Raw genomic sequence first — 2633 nt, 5'->3', positions numbered from 1 at the left:
AGGTTGGATCCTGATGTTTGGTTTGAGCGCTGAAGCAAAAATTTCTCGACATTTTGCGTTGAAATTTAATTATGTCTGATGCAGTCGAGGTGGGTTCACCTGTATCCCCTTTGATTCTCGATCTTTGATTTGCTGTCTGGACTTCCTCGATGTTAAGTTACATTGATGCTTATTTGCTTACTTTTGATATTGCTGGGGAGAACATAAAAGTGCCACCAGCGTGCTCCTCTCCGGTTCCTCTTCCTAAAAGTCTGGGACTTTGCCATTTCCCCAAGTCAACAAAAGTCTTGAAAAGTTTTTTTCCTTGGACAGTAGAAGTTTTGTAAAAATATCGATCTGGGCTATTTCACAATCATTACAGTTCTCTGTGTCTGTTAAATTCATGCATCTGGGACTTTTTAAAAAATTCTCCTTGCTGAGTTTCAAGTAGACTCATCTCTTAGTAAGTAAATCCGGGGAAAATGTGCGCCCTGCCCCCTCCACCCACAGCCACATTTGTGAGACTATGTATGGCCCCAAGAAGATTCTCACCCTTGTGCTAGCTCACACTTTGCCTCCAGCAGTTTTTCAAAAATGATCATTGAAGTGCTCTTGTGGTGCCTCTGTTCCAGGTAAGCAGATCCCACTGAGAATCTGGATTAGCTAGAAGGTAGTTTTGTTTCCCGACTGCAGTTCTCCGATGAGTCCATGGAAAGTTGCTGGTTTTCAGTTTGTCTTACCCTTTAGATGGGGCTGGTGACTTTCAAATTCGTTATATATTGAAATTAGAAGTCCGTAACTCTTTTCTGAGCCGGTCCTTCCGAATTTGGAATCAACCTGGAGCCCCTATCATTTTAATGAGGCGACTCTGCACAGTGATTCGGGAGTCCCAATGGCACAGTGGATTAGGCTGCTGACAGAAAGCTGCATTTTTTTCTATGTCCTCTTCCTTCCACTCCTCTTGCTTTGGCTGATTCTAACTGGGGAAGCAATTGATTTATTCACAAGCATAGATTCCAGAGGGATTGATGATTCCTTTTACCAAAAAGAAAAAAACAACCTAATAAAGATTTGTAAGGGAAGACACATCAATATTCAATTTTAGGGTCAGGAACAATTTTATAAGGATAACCCAAATGGCATCAATCATAAAGGAATAATGTGTTAACTACATAAAAATCTTCGTTTGCACATGAAATATAAGTAGCTCATGCCAAATTTGGGAAAGTATGTGAAACACACATACGTAATAAAGGATAAATCCTCCTAATATATAAAGTACCATTAAAAAAATCAAAACCCCACATAAATGGTTTGTTTAAGAAATTGAAAGTGAATGCTGTATAGACCGTGTGATCTCTTTCCTGCTATGTGTTTTTTGCAATTACATATGCATTATGTCACATCAAATATGTGTAATAACATATAATAAAGAAAATATTTCATAACAATTAAATATACTTTCATGTGCTTTAAAATATTTTTGTCAAAAATTAAAATAAATATTTGATAGATTAAAAACAATTGAAAAGAATCTTCTTCCATGCACAATTCCATAGGATCACGACTGAGTTTTATTTGCTTTTTTATCCTCTTAGATTTTCCAAATGTTTGACCACAAACGGACCTCACTCCTGTAATCAAGAAAACAAACATATTTTTAATCGAGTAGGAACAATGTGATAATTACGACCTGCTTTTGTTAGCTGTCGTTGGGTTTTGCAAGAATGCTTTAATTTGTAGGCAATGGGAGTTGTTGAGACACTACTGACGGTTTCTCAGCAGAGGGTGCGCGGGGTCCCTGGGTGTCTGGGTGTCTGGAGCCTGGCTCTGGTCTGGCTGTGCGTCACAGGGGAGCATTGTGACAGGGGCTTGCTGGCCTGCTGTCTCAAGAAGGCGTGTCCCCGAGACTAAACTGAAGCGCAATGAAGAAAGGAGGGCAGTAGCCTTCGGCTCTAGCACAATGAAGGAGACCAGAACCCCGAGGATTTTCCAAGGCGTTTCCAATTTGACATTTCCTCCTAGCTGCTCACTTCCTTTCACATACACTGGGCAAAAGCTAAACTTAGTTTTATCTTCAGAAAAGAGCAATTTCCCTGAGAACTCACTACAAATCCTTGAACACAAGAAGGCATCTTCTGGAATAAACTTGCATGGGGCATATTTCCAAACTCCGAGCTCATTGACATCAGTGGAGGCCATCTCTTTATTGTCCTACACAACAAAGAGTTATGTAAACGGGGACTAACCCCTGCCTGACTGAGGAGAGACCACAGGTGGCTTTGCAAACTTCAGGTAGATTTGGATGGAGCTATTTACCAATGCAAGCAGCCTGGGATACTGTGGCTTTGTTAATTCATCATTATCTGGTTTTGCTTTTTAAGAAATTTTTATTGGCATATAATTCACATGTCATGCAAGTCAATTAGTTCAATCATCGTAAGACGAGTTGTACAATCATCCCCACAATCAATTTTTAGACATGTGCTTTTTGGGTTACCAAAACTCTCCTTTCTCTTCCCTCGGACACCTGCCCCTCTCATTCACGTTCACGTGGATCACGTGGACAAAGACACACACCACTCTCTTCTTTTAAGAGTCATAATCAATGGACCGTAATACATTCATTCTTTGTCGCTTCCCTTTTTCACTTT

Source organism: Echinops telfairi, unplaced genomic scaffold (genome assembly GCF_000313985.2).
Source record: "Echinops telfairi isolate 266 unplaced genomic scaffold, ASM31398v2 ScPeMD7_2010;HRSCAF=2546, whole genome shotgun sequence".
In the NCBI taxonomy this organism is placed as follows: Eukaryota; Metazoa; Chordata; class Mammalia; order Afrosoricida; family Tenrecidae; genus Echinops; species Echinops telfairi.
This window is presented reverse-complemented; position numbering follows the sequence as displayed.